We start from the raw sequence: 18,811 nt of genomic DNA, 5'->3' as shown, positions 1-18,811 counted from the left end.
TCACGTTGAATGCCCCGAGTTCCAGACCACCCAAAACGCGAGGAAAAGGGGAGTAAAACATGGTACAACAAGTTTGCCGTCGTGTTCGGTTTGGGGAGTTCGATTGGATTTGATTGGGTTGTGGCAGCACAACAGAGAGGGACACTTGACACACGACCTTCACCGAGGTCACCCAGGGAGGGAAGTTGATTCGATCAAACTAAATAATAAACGCAAGCAGGAGAGTATCGCCGAGATGTCTTCGTAAATGCTCTGAAGGCGGAGGTGAATAAAAGTAAATAAGCGAAAGTGCATTAATTGAAAGAAATGAACGTTGATTGAGGGAGATACAACCGTAGTTCTCCAAAAACAAAAACAAAAAAAGGATTCCTCCCTGATGGTAGTCAGCTTTATTAAGCAATTTAATTGGTAAACAGCTCGATGCTGACCTCAATTCCATGGGCAAAATCCTATTCAGCTGACAATCATCCTCGCCAGTGATAACCTTTTTTGGAGGTGAAATAAAACATCTCTTCTTAAGCTACCAGCAGCACCTTGACGAGCAGCTTTGGTAATTTCTGATTTCGTGATGTGTGACTTTGCAGGTCTGAGGTTCGTCAGAGACGAGTGTCGCATAGTGTTTCCTTAACGGTACTTATTTACAGAAAATTAAAAAAGCCCCCACCCCAGACTTCCCTCCATTATTACAAAGGTAACCTTCACGTAGCATCTTTCATGCTTTATGTCCACGGCAATGCAACGGATACGGTGGCTCCCGGTGCAATTCAAAATTGCCAACCAAATCGTCGCCCTTTCCGTAGCAAAAGCCTGACTTAGCGCGACTCCATCATGAGCAGTGTGTGCCTGTCTTTTTTGTTGTTATGTTCAGCGTTTTATCCCGAAAATGGGTCACGGTTGCTATAATTGCGCATACGTCGACGACGACGACGACAACGACAACGACGGGCGGCAGCATCGCGAGTGTCCTTCCCGCTGGCAGCCCGCTATATATGCATGCGCGCTGTATGAGTGACTGACTGGTTTCGCGCCGCTCAATGCGCTGAATCCCATTTAAGGAAATATCTTTTTGGCATGCGGGGCTGCGCGGGGGCTTAGGTCGGTTCGTGTTTGCGGATAAGGGAGAAGGGCGAAAGCGTTCAAGCGCCATCAAGGAAGGAGGCCGGTCGAAACACACCGCAAGGTGACGAAAAGTTACCAGCACCGGTGGTTGCATCCCCTAACACAACGCCTTTTCTGCTTGAAAACGGCATGTTAATGAAGCTCCGGTACCGGTAAGATGGGGCCTCGAGCCAACCACAACAACAAAAACACTCTCCGATCCTCGTAAGTAAACAAAATGCGTAAATTATCCGGTGGCTTTGCTGAGCCCGATTCTTCGAAGTCATCCAAGTGCACCCAGATAGCTGGGGCCAGATTAAAAGGCACACACGCGATAGCTACACAGCGGCCTAGCGGAGAAGAAGGTCAACCGGGTGATAATTCGCGCAACCGGTACGCTACCGCCGCTTAAACGCACACCTCGAGACCGGGGTTCGCCGGGCGTTCCGATAATGAGGCACTGGCGCGACAATTAAAGAAGCTTTCCGTTCGGCAGCTTAATGCTTTCCCGAGTGTGTTATTTGGTGCTGGCGGGAATGGTGCGTTTTAACCTGAGCAACGGGAACTGAGCGTGAGATGGGTACCGCGAATGTACTCCCGGGGCGTTGGATAATGACATAAGACCAGTAATTATACACAGTCGTAATTTTTAATACAACCACAAATTGGTAAAACTCGCTGAAAGGCGAATTTTATGACACCTTTGAGAACAAATTGTACAGGAAATGGATGCGAGCGAATGCGAGTGACGCTACAAAAAGGAGGTGAGAACGGTGATTCATTTGTGAGTTGCTTTCTTTTGAAGAAGTGTAAGTTTAGTTTAACTACATAAGTGGTGAACCATTTGACAAGAATTCTTCAATAATTATTAAAATCCAGCCGAATCTGTTCAGTAAAAAAATTCTCGAGACTGTTGCATCGGCCGGGAATCGAACCCGGGCCGCCCGCGTGGCAGGCGAGCATTCTACCACTGAACCACCGATGCGCCTGCCAAAAGCGATGATACAGCTCGATTGCTGCTATGCCTCTAAAAATAGACCGTGAAGCATTCTAATCTCTCTCTCTGCTTAACACAGCATCCGTCAGTTTAGCGTCCTAAAATAGACACTTTTTAGAGGAAAAGTAACGCTAGATCCACTAGTTTATCAGATTTTACAGTAAACAAAATTAACCAAGTACAAAAACATATAATGAAGCAGAGTGTTAACGAGCTTACAGCCATTTCCAATTGCTTGCTTATCACTCCCAAGCGCCCACTAATGAACGTTGATCGATTTCAGATAGCTTCGAATGGGAAGATATATCTGTTTTAAAGTTCCTTCGCGACATGCTTGTTTGCCCCTGCAGGCGCATTAAAAACTTCTCCCTATTTAAATTATACGGTGATTAATACGACTTTCCCGCTCCGTTACGAATCGATCTAGATGGCAGTGAGGGACAGAAGAACTTTACAGTACGAAAATGTATGCCGTCCTCTCGATTTAATGCATGCTAATTGGCGTGTTTAACGTCGCCATCGATTATCGAACTCGTCGATGATATGCGTATGAGTGTGTGTGTGTGTGTGTAGGGTTTTTTTTTCGGGCCTCTCAAGTAGTTTGTTTTGTCTTCCCGAAACAACGGTTTTTTCTCTTCCCAGTCGTATAATTAATTTTCTAGCCCCCGGGGAAAAGGAATGTTGTGTGCGAGTTGGGAGTGGGATTTTTATCTCCTTTTTGCCCTCCGCAGGATGGATGGGGCTTATCAGGTGAAGTTTTATGCTCAACAGGTTGCTATGAGACCCACTCCGGGCAAAGTTGGGGGACTGATTTCTCGAGATAATAAAGAGGACAGAAAAAAAAAACACATGTAACACCAAGAGCCTTTAAGGTGTGTTATAGACTCTCTTTTGTAGGCTTAATGCTTTGAGCCCGATTGATCGATTGATTGGTTCACGTTTGCCGCCAGTACGGGGACACTCCCGCTGGCAGTTTAATCCCATTCTGTCAAAGACTCCTGTCAATCAGAGCAACGGGAACAACTAGACGAGGATTTCGCATAACGCAAAAACAGGTGAAGACGTGCTTCCGATACACAGCAGCACCACCGTATCTCGTACGCATTAAAGCGGCTTTACGAGCAAACAATTATTGACCGTTTAAGCCCGTTGGAACCCGTTAATAAGCCCATTTGACAGGTTCATTTATCGCTGCTCGTTTGTTTTGGGGCGATTTTTTTTCGCGATATTTTATATGTTTTATCAAATTTACGACAGAATAAAATAAAATATGCGCTCCCACGTACGGATATGGAAGTCGTTTAACGCGGAGTCGTGTTCAACTTTCCCTTTAAAGTCGAACTATCAACAATGGAGCGCTGTTTATCTACCGATTCATACGATCAATTTGCAACCAGCTTTTATCGTTGGCCGAAAAAAGCGAATCGCTTTGATCCTTTGGGGTTGGGGAGATTCTTGTTTTCCTATCGCACATCCCACCTTGTGGCAGATGTAAGGTCTGCCAACAAGGGAAACAATTGCACCACATTGTACTGGGGGGTGGGAAAAAAACGGGTGAACTATCGGTCAAAACGGGGAAGATCCAGCTTTTGCCAGGAAGCTAAACCCCTAAATGAACTTTTGTTTCGCATGTTTTTTCTGTCCCGCAACATGCCTCGTCCTGCCCTCGTCGTTAAATGCCATTTTGCACCGGCAAAGAACTACAAAGAAAGTCTTTTAGCGTCGGTCGATTACGGATGTAGTACCGAAAAGCGCGATCTCATTCCGCACGTTTGGCACGATACCTGATACAGGCCGTTGCCTGCTTATTCCCAACTACGGTGTAAAACATAAATGCCGCCCGTTGTTAGGGGATTTCGAACGGATGGGGAACCGGGAACCTCCTGCTCGCATAAAGTTCGATCACAAATTGCATTAGCACAACACGGTCCCACCACCACACAGCTGCACATACACACGTGTAATATTCGTCGTGTCGTGCCTCCCAAATACGGAAACCACAATCGAGATCTATGTGTGGTCCGGTACGTATCTCGCATCACTCGGCCAGAAAGAAAAAAAGCTCTCATGTGGTAATCCGCGCAGTATATCGAGAATTGTCTATCGCCCGGGTTGTGGTGGGTTGGGCGAGCGCTTCCAGTGGCGCTTTTTTTCGGAACACGCGTTTTTACCATTTATCTTAACCAATTTACAATGGCTCCCGAGACAGGACCCCACCTTGTTTAGCGGGGGCATGTGCAGAATGTATCCCGCCGTGACGGCAATTGTTGGTGTGTAGTTTTGTTTTTTTCGCTGCGCTCTCCACAGATCACGTTTGTGGACCGTGTTTGGTCGAAGCCGATATCGGTTACAGTTTCGAGCGGCGTTATCGTGCTCTAACAAGGTAGTACGGCGGGACAAAAAGCACCACCAACACGGTTGTGCTTTGAAATGTATCTCCGGCACGGGTCTCCTCACAAAACCGCAGGATCTCGAGTTGTACACGATGTACGTACGTTGGTTGGTGGTTTGTTTTGCAAACGTTCGAAAAGTCTGGGGCAAAAGTCGTCCAAAAAAACATTCGTCCAAAAACAAAACAAAAAAATATCATTGCACGTCGCTGATGTATCGAACGCATTACAGCTGGATCGTTTCGTTCCGGTTATGTTATTTTTTTATCGTCACCTTCGCCCTGAAACAGCATTCATCTTCCCGCGCGAAGGTGGTAAAACATTGCTGACAAAGTGTGAAATGGTGATAACCGCTGGTGTAGGACGGATGCAACAAAAGCCAACCCGTTGACAGTTTCCCCGGTCAGCACGCACCGCGCGTACGTCTTCATTGTTTGGTGCGGCGAGTGGATGAAACATTTGCATTTGTCTCGGTTAAGTAGAATGGAGCATAAAGTCGCACACTTTCCCGGACTGCACTCTTCCAGCGCTCCGTTGCAACCGTCTTGGAACTCGCCGTTGTTGGCAGTGGATTACATTAAACAAGGACGTGAGGATGACGTTTGGTGGTGGTTTATGGTTGATGATGGTTTGGTAAATGCATGGCTTGATGTATGTGCCGTTGTTATGGGTTTGCAAACGGCAACTTTCAATGTGCAACATCGGACGGGTATTAATGGTTCGGCGTACCGGTGAAGGACGGGATATAAAACGTTATGAAAATAAAAGATCGTATGATGCGGTGTTCTTGTTCTCGTTGGAGGCTAAGACCATCCGGTCTAAGATAAGTGACGGCGTTGAAGTATCAGTGCTGTGTTAGGAAATCCATTTTAAAAGTTAGTTCACATGGCTCAGATAATGGTTTTACAATGAGTTTTGGACGAATTCTTGATGCAGAAGTCTTTGGAAAATGTCTGTACTCTCAAGAAAAGAAATGTTCATTTTTGAACTAGAGAGTTGATATGTCCCACTATTAATTAGCTCTCAGAATAATCTTTTATTTATTTTAAACCATAAACTTGACGTATTCTCTACCTATCAGTTGTACTCTCATCGTTATCATTTCACCTAAAAACCCCTGCACTGCAAAAAATGGCGCTAGAACTGCGAGAAATCGGGAATCATAATGGTCACACTATCACGATTTTACCTCGTTTTGCCATTCAATCGGAAATATATTTTACTACCTATCCACGGTGGAATGTGCCATTCCAGAATAACAATCTTGGCGGAACAACTCCTATCCCCAGCAATGCAGCACGAATTTTTAGTGTCGGTAAGCATCGAAACCATCGCGCCCAGACCTTGAAGAAGATGCGCAGAATAAATTTATGTCCATACCGTGTGCGCATCATAAGCATGTGGATGCACACAGAAAGTCACCAGGATCACGACGACGGTTGCGGATTCGCGAATTTTAAGTGTTGATTTCCATAGCACGATCCAGCGGACCGTGTGGATTCACCAAATACTTGTGGCAGAGGCGGTGCCTTGCGCCAGTATGGACATATCGAACTAGCACTGTTTCTGCATTCTATTCATTCCTTCCTAATGTCGCGTGACTGTTCCAAAAGACTCAAAAGGTTTAAAGAGCTAGAAGAGCACCAAGCGGGAACAGCGGATCGAATGAGACACCTCCAAAAGGGTTCCTATCACGAAAGGTGAATTTACAATAAGTTATTGCCTATTATTTCTATTTTCTATGGTGGTGCCATCGATAGATAGAGCGCAACATAAGAAACCCATCGAAGGATGCTCGAGAATGGGATGCATTTCATCGGGTGTCGCGCGCATCTGTGTGTTTATGTTCTTTCACCGTATATATTCCAAACAGATAGCCTGTGTTTGGCTCATTTTTCTGTCCTAGCCAGTTGTGTATTGGAGGCAACGATAGAATGCAACGAGCAAAGGGCTGGAAGATAATAAACCGTGAGATGATCCGTAATCCGCCACCCGAAAGAGGTGATAGCGAGAGTTCGAGAGGTCGGTTTGGATATTCCATCTCATGGTTTTCTTGTTTCTTTTTCAATAATCATAACAAGCACCGGCAGCATGTAGAACGGAACCGTACCGTGACATTGTTAGCGGGTTCGGTCTTACGAAGCAAAACATTTGGTCTCGCAAGCATAAGGCTCTTGAGGAGGGTTATGATTCATCCGAGAAGCAGCACAGCCCCAGCTTGGGATAGTCCCATGTTTAATTCGACCGTGGAAGCGATGCAAGTAAAAGGGTTGGGAGTGCATGGCGAGTGGAAAAGATCTATAAAAAGCCACACTCGTTGTAAGCCACCAACGTAATCAGAATCAGAGAGAAAAAAAAACGGGAATACCCAGGAGACAAGCCTTATTAAGGAGCGGGGATGCATTGTTGTTAAGATTTAAAAATAATATTTTTCTTATTATAAAATTTTCTTATCTGTTTTGTTAAATAATTAGCCGGAATGAATGCTATACTCGCAGCAAAACTCCCAAAGTTATGCAATTTGTTTCACAAAATATCTTTTATTTCATAAGTTTTTCATTGTTTTACCCTTTCTTTACGCACTACTGCCCCCTGGGAAGTATCAAAACATGGAACAGAAGAAAAAATATCTCAAACCAACCATAATGTTCCGAACGGACTGCATCATCCCAGGAGGAAGAACAACGCTACCTACTGCTGCTCCTCCTACCCAAGAGCGAATGCGTAAATTATGTCTTTTTAATGATGTTGAACAATATTCGATTGGCGTTTAATAATGCCATTGCTAGAAGAGTTTTTCTCTGTTTTCTCCAAACAACCGAACACACTGAAGTGGGAATAATCTAGCCATACGCCCGGCATAAAGTTTCCAACCGGGCCCGGTTCGCTTCGTCTCCCACCAACGAAGAGAGTAGCAGCAATGAAAGCCTGCGGTGGAATTTATTTGCCTACATTAAACTCCTCGTGGGTGGGTTATGTGTCGCTTCCCAAGACGCGTCCGTGGACCATTCTCACGCGGGTCTGCCATGCAGCGAGGGGGGCTTGCGGTAGCGGGCCAAATCGTCTTCGTGCGAAGAAGTCAATACTATTATCATTAACATTTTAAACGAGCATTTCGAGAAGAGTGATCGCGTCCGTGGAATAAACATATGTTGGCGTATATTAAGTGTATAAATAAAAGCGTATGCGTTGGTAGGGTGAGAGATTGAGATCCGCTTCGAACGGAAATTGCTTCTCGATGACCAACAGGACAAGGCAGTGGTTTATAATGTAGCTAAGAACTAAGATCATTACATGCTAAATGGCGGGGTGGTCTTGATCAGCAGCTTATTTGGGGCTTAGACTTACGAATAAAAATAAATTGCTTCGCGTTCGATTGTCGGGATCGTCATACATTCTTGGAAGATTTTAAAAAATGCCTCAAAGGTTCTTTAATTTATTCCCATCGTCACACCTTCTTCTGCAATGCTTCTGCGTTTTCTCAAGTTTTTTTTATTATCAAACGATCTTTCCAACACAACATGAGTGACGCACATACGCTTGAGGTGCCTTTGACTTCACACCTAAATCTGGGCCTGTTTTATTTGGCAAAGGTGCGGTACGGTGTAGCAATGAAGCAAACAGGATAAACGAATGATCATCCCAGCGGCTAAAACGTAACCCAAACCCACGATCCCAGAGACACGCGACACTGCAACAATGTGTTGGGTGTCATTGCGGAATGTTAAACCTTTTTTTTTTTCGTTGGCTGGACTTCAACTTCCTTTACACACGGTCCTTTCATACCGCTTCCAGAGATTCAATGGAAGACAAATGGTTCAACCTAATGAAAGGTTTGTCACCGGTCAGTGCACACTGGACCGACTGACCGACCGAAAATGCCATTCGCCATATTTGGTACAAAACAATAGTGCGCAAACAGTGTCTCGTCCCAAACACGCACACCATAACGGAGTTGTAATTGAAAACAGTGTTGGCAGGGGTCCATTTAAACTTATAAGCAATAATTTAGAGTCTCCATTCATCGGCTCATTACGACCGGTTGGTGGACAAATTGTCTCCTTCCCGGAACGGACCGCAGCGACACGCGGGACACGGAATGCAATAAGTTTCTGCCGAAATGAAGAAAACGAAATACCGTTCGTTTGGGAATGCAAACTCACGTTCCGCACGTGATCGCTGGGGCCCTCAGGAACTTCAATCCAAGTCCTACTTTTGGCCAGAGATGTTAGATAATTGATGGCAAGCAAATTACTATCATTATATTTATTTAATGTTGCACCTTTTTATGCCATTGTTTGCCCTGGCGAATATCTTGGGGCAACATGAATGTTCGATGTCAGAGATATTATCATGAGATATTATAATGAAAATTATCTGCAATGAGCTTGAAATAATAGTTCCGTGTGAGATCTTACCATGTCAATAGAATGATCACGCTGATAAGAAAGTTCGGAATTCAGAATCTGAGATATCTCGTTGATGAGAATGCTCGAGAATCTCGAATCATCCAACGAGCACCAATAACAGTTTAGCCAAAGAAAGCTACTTTTTATCAGTTTATTTCAAGTCAAATCTGATTACTCACAAATACATTACATTGCTGATGTTCTGGAGAACTGATAAAGCAATCCTGATGTTGACACATAACAAATTGAGTGATTTCGTGCTAAAGAAGAAGTTTAATGCTAATTGTATTCTATTAACGTAGAACATCCTTCGTTCTATTAGAAACGGTAGTTAACATAGTTCCCCAAAGTACTCCAAGATGAGATCGCATCGAATGCATTAACAGCTCCCGATTAAATCGTAATCTTGTTCATCCACTGTTAGTGCATGTACCATTAGACACGATCATTTCATCCTACTCTTAACATCCCATAAAAACCCACAATCCTTTGTACTACTGTCGGCCGTACTACACCGTCCGGTATCACGCGATCGTGAGCGATATTTTATGCAATCATTTCAGTTTTACTCTCCATCAAACAACAAAAGCTGTCCTCCTTTTCATGCGTTTCTTCAGGCGCATCATATAGCTCAACCTTCATTATTTGCTTTCGGAAGCGGTTGGAGACTTCTAATGGCAGCTCCGTACAGTGGGGATTGAAATCCGACACGCTTCATGAAGCGTCAATTTAGATCATTCGCCTTTGCCCAGTGTCTCCGGGGGTGGCGAGATCGAACCGATCGGGTGTCTCGGGTTAGGTGGGAGCCATTAGCGATTATTTCTGCATTATTTCGGTGTGTTTCGGTGCAGCAGGCGGCTGCCACCGCCGCCGGGCAACGAAAAGGAGAAAAGGCGAAAGCCACCAGCGACGAGATCAGGCAGCACGATCACGACACCATCAAGTCAACGAATGGTATGGTGCGATAGCTGCTGTGGCTGTTGCTCTTGGTTGCTTGCTCGTAAACTATCGCATGCTGTGACTTGCTGTGACCTGCGGTGCACATCATATTGGGTAGACAGTGTCCGTGTCCGACGACGTGACGTGACAAAACCGAGATCAGACTGAACTGTAAAAATGGAATAGTTCCGGATTCGCTACCAAAAAGGAATTTGTAGGTGGTCAAATCTCTCACTGCGACTGTTCAGGGTGCAGAAGTACGATGATATTGAAGCTGGATATTGAAGAAGTTCTCAATTGTTTACTTACTCGTTACTAAACTCGTCTAAACTCCAGACGTTGCTGCTCGATGTCCCAGTTCGTTCGTCGCCTTACAATAAAGCGTTTAGTCACAGTAATTACCGAGATGGGAGCGCAGCAATGGCAATTGTGTAACAATTTCTTTCCTTTCTTGTGCTAACACAACTCCGTCTTAATTGAACACGATGTGTGCGATCGCGTAAGGAAGATTTCACTGATGATCAATTTCAAGCACTTTGCGTTATTGAAAAGAGGTTTTAATTACTCGCTTTGACCTCTTGGAGCATTGCGGGGAATGAAACGATCACGAACTGCACGCAGAACGCAACACGATATGATGGCTTCATCGAATGATCTGACTACGTTGCACTTACACTTGCATCCCGCACTGTGTTTCACTGGCACTCTAGAACACTGTTCAGCGAGGAATCGAATGGTAAAAGCTTCGACGACGTTGCTGGAGTTATGAACAGTGCAAGGATTTTTCGATCGGTCGCCACTGCCAAGATCACTGAACTGATTAAGCTAAATAAACAAATCTTCATTTAACACTTTTTGGTTCGCTGTCGTTCCGATTTGGAGGACAGAACGATCGCGGTTCCGATCATGTGTTTCGGTTTCGGGGGAATACCCAAACGAGATACACAACCCCCTCCGTTGAGAGACGCTGTGGAACAGAACGTCAAAAGCAACAAACAATTAAATGCAAGGCCATAAATCACTCTTGCCTTTTGGGATGGTTGATGCTTCGCAAGCAAAACTAACATGCAATCGGCTAGCGAGATGCCGTGATGCCGCCACCGCTCGCTGAAGTGCACTGGGACTCGCTGCAATTGGCTCCGATCAGCTACAGACGTTCGAACCAGGCGGATTTGTCAATTTCTCAGTTAAATATCTCGTGATGGATCTTCGAACGGTTCTTCCAACCCGCCAATTTCAGCTTGTTTGCTTGCAGTTTGCTCCAGCAGCAACTAAAGCAAACGCAAACAACGTCCACTACATGCAGAACCAACAGTAGACCGGCTGGGTTCGATATGACCTTGGCCATTAAAAAAAAGCTTTTTGCATGCTCTCGTTTACCCTGTCCAGGGACGGCGCTTTAGAAAATGTGTTCCTCGGACGGCGCTTGTGAGTGAACAGTGAAAAGGGTTTGCTTTTTCTTTCCTTGGTGCGAAGAATTGCGTGAACAAAGTCAAAATCGCCAAGACAATCACCACCACCTCTGGTTTACAGATTTTCGCAGACTTTGCATCTGTGGATGCTATACACTGTTTCGGCCACTTAATGTGTGCGTGCGTTTTTATGAGAGCACTGTTTTCTTCTTGATCTACCTTGTCTGGCGGGGTGCTTTTTTTCTAATAAACTCTCCGGACATTGGCAGACAGTGGGTTCTTTTTTTTGCTGGCACCTATTATAATTGTACCGTGTGAATGCAGGAAAGAAGCGGTAAAACAAGCTCAAGATTATACATTTTTACGACCGCTTCCATCGACAGAATCATTGCGATGGCTCCGTAAACGTCATAACCGGCAGCCCTTCCAGTCTGGTACGGCTGCGTGGATGGAATTCTAATCACTCGCACATTTTCACGATGTCGTAAAATTGATCAAGTTTTTCAAGTTTAATGTGTGTGCACAATCAAGGAATCGGGTCACCCATGCTCATGTCCAAGCATGGGATGAGATGCGTTAAATGCGAATGCATTTGCCAACTTTAAATATCCTTTTTTACGGCCTAATGGGCCTTCAAGGTATTGAGGGTTCATTTGCATGCAGGAGCAGGAATAAAGTACAGACACTGAGAGCAATAAAAGCTTATTGCAAGAACTGACCTTCTGTACCAATTTAGAGAATAAAACTAAGCCAAATATTTAAACTTTACTATCAAAAATGTATCGAAATGCCTTGTTTTAGCTAAAAAATTCCATGAATATTAGTAGAATTTTAAATTTTGGGTTATTCAACAAACCCTCTTTAGCACCTAAAGGGCAATTCTTCAGTTCTAGTTCTGAGTCTGAAATGACAGAACAAATATTTAAATTTCAACCATTTTAACCAACATTATCATGAATGTCTCCAAAGACACAAACATAACCCACAATTGAAAAAAGTTGTATTGAAGCTTCAAATTCATCAGCTTTGATGAATAACATGAAAATGTCCAATATTTGCACATTAATTTTAACCACAAATCTATGCTGAAAATCTTTCATCCTAAAACGACCAACGTGAGTTGCTAATTATTATTCCAAACCGATCGAGTTGCACATAAATCACACACTCAACCTGTCAGGAGATGCTAGACGGACTTTTTTTTCTAGGTGTATTTGTAGTAGACTGCGAGAAATCAATCATACTCATATTTCTATAGTGTATTTGAATTGTACGCGAATTCACCCAAAACATCAACGCATGGCACGAGTTATTTTTAATTCACCCACGTCGCAAAGTCACAAATTCAAATGGAGTTTTTTTTGGGTAAGAACCTGAACTGTGGTTTAGGTGTTTTTTTTATGCTCCCAAAAAGCAAGAGTTACCTGAGTTAGGCTCATTAGTACTGATTGTGACACGCACTGGAGAAATGATTGACCATAAATCTGCTTCCCGATTTGCATAACCGTGAGTTCTGATTACGAAATGACATCGTTCACTAGTCGTTTGGCAACATTTTTTTGTGTGTGAATTGTTTTGAACGCTATTTTTTCTTCGCTTCACAACCTCTCTCAAGCTGCATGGCATGAATGACTGCGCTAACCGTGGTGCTTGTCGTCAGGGAACGTGCAACGGCAATTAGATAGCGGAAAGCGATTGGAAAGAAACGCCGATCGACAGTGACATCGATCAACTGCCAGCAACCAGCACCAACGGCAGGCCGTCTTCCGGCAGAAGTCGTCGTACATGGTGGGGAAAGATGCGACACAAGCTAAGAAGCACATATAGACACCCATTCACCCATACAAACACGCACTGTCCTGGGGGAGATTTATGGACCATGGGTTATGTTCCCGTTGGAAGCTGGCCGATACCAGCTTCCAGCGATTGGGTTTCCCCTCGGCACCGTACCACCGATCACTTCCTATGTGCGCTTACTGCCCGAGGATGAAGACTTGTTTTCACGCCGAGAAATTGGGAAAACAAATGGGGAAGGAAATGGAGAACGCTACTACCGGGTGAGGGTTTTGACTGGGTGGGAGATAAATCTTTCGCTTTTTTGTGGCACCTTCATGCGAGTACCGTTTGGTGTGTGGACCGACCGATCAGGGAACGTGTCATAAATCAGCTGATCTATGATTTGAAGCAGGTTTTTTTTTGTTCTTTCTACGATGCCGACGATGTTAACAAGATATTTTTCTAGGCGTTTTTTTTGTGGCACTACGAACTTACGAGAAAAAAGGCATAAACTTATCACATCCCCGGTATGATAACTTTGACGACACACTTAGCGGCTATTAGGACCTCGTAAAGCTTTGGCTCCAGAGACACTCGTAGTACGCACATATAAAGCATAAAAGACACCGTAGAACGTAAATGGCCTTAAACGTACCGGCCTCTGACACAAGCACAACAGCAGAACGAGTGAACGTGCACCGTCATAATTAAGATCACAATCTTTTCCCCTCGAACACCGTCCCTACCCAGCTTCGGTTTAATCTCTACACACCAGCGTGATCGATTTTCCACGTGACGCAACTTGAGCACAAAAGACAATAGACAAGCCCTCGTCACGTGCGTGTTTAGGATTTCCCCCTTGTCTACCGGAAACTAGGCTTTTGTTCGCACTTGTCTCATTGACATATGATACCGCACTCGAGAATATTCTCGTGCAGAGGTTTTCACGTGTGGTGATGACCTTCGATAAGATCACTTCAACACCAGGCCGCTTACGATCACTTACTCAAGCAGCAGTAACGCCGGCTGGAAAGACGACAAACAATGACAAACGCGATGTAAAGTAAGCTCCGAAATGCAGCTTGTCCACCTATCGAGTGGCGCGGTTCAACCAGAACTGACTGCGCGAGCATACTGGACGGCGCGTTTGCTATCGAATGGTTTCATTTTTGCAGGGTTACTCTACGAGTTGATCGTTCAGCAATATGGTTGCTGAGATTTTTTTTGGGCAATGAGGAAATATTGCTTATCTGGCTATGAAATGATTCATTACAATTATTTTTTAATTCACCTTTTGAGATAAGGTTTGGAGCAAGTTTTTGGAAATATAAATAAATTTGAAAAAAAATCCACAAAGTCTCAAAATCAACCAAAATGTGAGGTTTTAAACAGGTTCTGGATGGTTTAATTTTAATATTTGTTGAGTAACAGTACTTCAGTAACAAAACCATTATGCACAACCCTGCATCCAAAGAATATCGAAAGGAAAGGAGAAAAAATCTCTCGTTATCGTCCGAAAGTGATGTAAAGCGAGAGAATGAGTGACTGAGCGGGAAATCGAAAAGAAAAAAACAATGTGAGAATCCGTTTGTGTCTGCACAGCATCCAACATTGTTGAGAGGTGATCAGCAACAGGTTGTTTTAAATTATTCTTCCATTCGAAAGAAATAGTAATTGACAATACACTTCGCAACAAACCTATTTGTGTTGAACATTTAAATAAACTTATTAAAATATTTTAAGAATTTAACCAGCGCAAGCGATCCATCTTTCGTTCCTACCGGATGCTGGCCTCTCTGATGGAGCCTTCAAACGTCCACTGAGAGAGTGAGTGCTCCGGTGCTCACCACTTAACCAACCGGCATCCGACTTAAGCCGGCTTCGTCAGCCTTGTTGCCGGTGACCCTTGACTTGCTGTCCGTCATTTTTCATCATTACCTCCACTTTCCACACCGGCTGTACAACTGATCGACGTTACACATACACAGTACGTTCCACCCCTCTTTCGCCCTCTCCTCCGACCCCTCATTTCCACACATGATCGCAACAACACGGCTCGATCGACTGCGACTTCAAAGCGTGATGTGAACTCACGTGTAAGGTGATCCATTGCTCCAGATCCACATTATTTTGCTCCCCTTCAAATTCCGCTCACATCACAACACCACCAGTGAGGAAAATAAAAACAGCAAGCTTCTGTAGCATCGTTTCGGGGTTCGTTTTCGATGTTTTTTTTTTCATCCATCTTTTCGTTGTTATTTATAAAATTCACAGCGTGAAAGCATATGGGCATAAGCTTTCATATGCTAAGGTTCGGGTTCGGTGCCACGAGCCGCCTCTTGGAAAGCGGCGGTATTGGGCTGCCAACTGATCGCGAGCTCGATTTATAATTCACACCTCGCAGTTGTCGGTCTCAATCGCTCGCTCGCTCACGGCACGTCGATCTGACTTGACCGATCGCTTTGGCTGCACCTCATCCGCCGGGTTGGAAGGCACGCATAATTGATTGGTTTGGATGCTGTTCGGGAGGTACATTGAACCGGCGGTAAGCTCGTGATCATTTTCCAATGTTCCTGTCCTTCCCCTTCTTATGCAACTTTCCACTTGAACTTCCGTAATGCTTTCCTCCATCTCGCACCATCTTCTCTGCTCCATCATAATCCTTTTTAGTTTGCTTTTTGCACCCCCTGTAGTTAAGATTGGAAAGGCAACCGTGGCGTTATGAATTTGTTCTCTCGTTAGTAGGGCTGTTTTTACAAATATGCTGCACGAATTGACACCTTCAACTTTGGTTGGAGTGGCGTGATTAATGGGTGCGTAAGTATCGTGTGCAACAATGCGAATACTTTGCATGTCGAAGGAGAATAACTGGGAAAAGATTTCGGAGGATGAATTCAGGTTTAAATGGGTTCAAATTAGTCGGTCGTTGAGCAGAATATGTCAGTCGAGAACTTAGTATCTCCGGTAATCGGAGTTCGAACCTCAATAAACTGATAAGTTTTGTCTACTAAAAACATCTTTAGATTTCCGATGTTCACAGGCCTTTTCTACAAGTTTCTGATAGTATCTTCATTTTATTATCTCATATGCAATTGTGTGAAGCCAATCTCGTCTCGCCAAGCCTTCCCAAAATGCATCAAAATTAATAACCCAACAAACCCCGATTACTTTCAATTCATCTCATCACAATAGCAACGTAAAAATCAATCAGTGCATAATATCTTTCAGAAGCTGTTCAGACACTCCTCCATAAAAGCCACCTGTCGAAACCAGTTCGATCGATCGATTTACGAACCTCTTCTCAAGGCGCGAACCACCAGTTGGTAGGCGCGCCAGTTCGGGTCAGGGGCAAGCAGTGTAGTGTAGTGATAAATATCTGCATATTAATCATAAAACGGTGTCATGCCTAGTGACAGCCAGCACGGCTACCGTTGTTGACTCTACCACTCAATCTACACTCTCTCTCCAACATTTCGACGAGCTTTTGGGTTTGGTCACCTGATCAGCATAACAACATGGTACTGTTAAAATGATGGTTGCTCGCTCATGTCTTAATGCAATTTGCTGTAACTTTCATCACTATCGGACGCCATCTTTGGGAACACCATCGATATGTGCTGGTTCCGTTCTTTGTATGGTGCTACCTTCAACTAGTTTCTAGTTTGCCGAACTACTGACATTGATTTTGAGCATTCGGTCCCCTATTCCGGTTCTGCTAGACATATTAGCAGCTAATGGAAGTTTGTTTGCGGAAGTTTATTTAGGTTGCATTTCCTTTTTTTTTGGGAGGGAAATTGGGCAAACTTGTTTCACAATTCATAGGTTTTATTTGAGATTTTTTTAGCACCTTTGTGGGCCTAGTTCATTTCAATTCGTTGCAAAAGAAATAGGTCAAAGTGGGTTATTTACTGTGGAACTTGATCGTTATGGCTCTAGCATGGTGGTCTTGGTGAGCTCACTGTGGGCCTCGGTTCAATTACACGTCCCGAATGCTGTGGATCAAATTTCATGCAGCTCGAGGCTGTTGTTTTGACATCGACATTGCGCACCGCTCACGCCATTTGCCATTTGCCACAGGTACCTCGCAACACAGGTATGTCAACAAATGGGTGAGCATGGCCGAACGTATCGAATGTCCCGTCCGGACGGTGAGATAAAGGGATGCACATAGACGATATACACAGCGTCGTTGCCGGCAACTGTATGCCATTTGTTTCCCCGTTTTGTCTACAAACGGCGCCGTCTTGCGTACAGCCCGGGGAAGATACGTGCAAAGTATGCTGACGTTTGCTGATTGCAATCTTTTACGGGTAACAAAGGAGCAGCTTAGGAATCAAGTTTCCGATCCACTTAGAACGACCTCGGACAGGTGCCGGCGCTGATTAGGCTGGTGTTTTGAATCATTAAAAGCAATGAGATAAAACGCACCGGAAATGCGACCTCAGCAAATAAGGCTCGAAGGTTTACTAACGTTCAAGACTGTGCGGACAAAATCCACACAGAATGCTCGGTTGCCTAAACAAAGATTATCAATTTCCACAATGCTTATGGTGGGTTCGGTGAGAAACCATTTTGAAACAACCACTATGGGAAAATGTCGGTTGAAACGCAATAGTATGTCGCGAATAGTATGTCACACATTAAAGTAATGGACGTTATGTGTAAAAATTCACGGCCTATTTTCACTTCGCGGGCGCACTAACACACAACCTGCGACGGTGTCTATCTATTCCAATGTCATAACATTTTGCCAATAAGCTAGAAAAGACGGTTCATTTGATTCACGGGCGGCAAACCTATGTTACAAACCTCGTCGCCATTGCCTAATGTTATGAGACACTTCACCTGGGTGATGGTGATAATTCTTGCTCCACTCACTATTAAGAATCACATCACATTTGATGGTTATTGTCTCGATTAAATTTCAAAAATTAAATCCACCTTCTTTTACTGCTGAGGTGAGCAGCGAGCAGCAAGCTGAACGGTGTTCAGAAGATGTTTGTAACCGATTTCTAACGACACCACCCGCCAGATTGGGGTTGGGGCGTGTGTTGAAATTTATCCCCAAAGCCCCATGGGATGGCAACTTCAGTTTTTTTTGCTTCTTCTTCATCGTTTCAAGCCGATCAAAGCAACGCGCAATGCAAGACTTGAAATCTTCATCGACCATCCGGTAGGATTTAGGTGTCCTACCGAATGTGGCAGCGGTCATGGTTTCAGAACATTTAGTATGATTTATGCCAGCGTCTTAGCCTCAGTCCCGGGCTAGCGTTGGGTTAGGTCTTTCCCAGTGCTTGTCAGACAACGTTGGAAGTCGATTTTGTACAACCAAAGCAGCGCAACTAATTGTGAAGAAAAGGTTATGCTACCGGTTTGGTAGCTTGATAATTGCATTCTTGCTGCCGGTGGTCACTATCTTCCACACCGACGAATGGTAAAAGTGCAACTTAATTCCCATCGAAAAAGGCGCCGCCCGACCGTTGGATGCTTAAGAGCATTTTGTCATAAATTTTCCCGTCTTCTTAATTTCTCGCCACTGCCACCGTACAGTTTACCTCGCGTGTACCATGGATTGAGATGCAATCTAAAGCATGCTCTTAAACTGCACCGTTTACGATGGACTAGAAGATCCCTCGGCACACTGGAAGGTTGGCAAAAATAGGACAAGCTCTCTTACATAAGAGCTATTTATAGCGTTGAGCGCTCAAGTGCCCAAGCCGGAACCACATTGTCTTAATGACGGATGGCGCGAAATTCTATCCGCCGTGCGTTACACTCCTTCCCAAACAG

General features: G+C 44.4%; 1 protein-coding gene and 1 non-coding gene across 2 annotated transcripts in view; both read right to left on the bottom strand.

The window, feature by feature from the left end:
- The window catches only part of LOC128714623 (protein sickie), a 202,260-nt gene that overhangs the window by 139,081 nt on the left and 44,368 nt on the right, over positions 1-18,811 (bottom strand). The window lies entirely within an intron of this gene.
- On the bottom strand, positions 2,013-2,083 carry Trnag-gcc (transfer RNA glycine (anticodon GCC)). Its single transcript has one exon. It is a non-coding gene; the product is annotated as a tRNA-Gly (tRNA).

This window comes from Anopheles marshallii, chromosome 3, assembly GCF_943734725.1.
Source record: "Anopheles marshallii chromosome 3, idAnoMarsDA_429_01, whole genome shotgun sequence".
In the NCBI taxonomy this organism is placed as follows: Eukaryota; Metazoa; Arthropoda; class Insecta; order Diptera; family Culicidae; genus Anopheles; species Anopheles marshallii.
This window is presented reverse-complemented; position numbering and strand designations above follow the sequence as displayed.